The 318-nt window shown below is 38.1% G+C and overlaps 1 long non-coding RNA gene across 1 annotated transcript; it reads left to right on the top strand.

Annotated features, from left to right (window-relative positions):
- Positions 1–318, top strand: LOC140965380 (uncharacterized). Its single transcript, XR_012173049.1, has 3 exons — positions 1–30; positions 124–209; positions 293–318. It is a non-coding gene; the product is annotated as an uncharacterized lncRNA (long non-coding RNA).

The raw sequence follows: 318 nt of genomic DNA, 5'->3' as shown, positions 1-318 counted from the left end.
TGTACAAAATGACTGGCGAGACTGGGAGCTGTAAGCAACTTTTATAAGAACAATTTTGTACACAGCTGGGGGTTTTAAATGGTCTTTGATAACTAGTAATGTGTAATCTTTTTACTTCAATAGACCGTTACATGGCACCTGAGGTCTTCAAGCACCGGAAATATGATAAGAAGGTCGATGTTTTCTCGTTCGCAATGATACTATACGAGGTAAATTTGATTTCCGCCGTGGTGTATGATTGAGTAAACTTCATTAAATCATAAGAAGTGATATTGATTGTATCTTGTTGCAGATGCTTGAAGGAGAGCCTCCATTGTC

This window comes from Primulina huaijiensis, unplaced genomic scaffold (genome assembly GCF_012295235.1).
Source record: "Primulina huaijiensis isolate GDHJ02 unplaced genomic scaffold, ASM1229523v2 C12973002, whole genome shotgun sequence".
In the NCBI taxonomy this organism is placed as follows: domain Eukaryota; kingdom Viridiplantae; phylum Streptophyta; class Magnoliopsida; order Lamiales; family Gesneriaceae; genus Primulina; species Primulina huaijiensis.
This window is presented reverse-complemented; position numbering and strand designations above follow the sequence as displayed.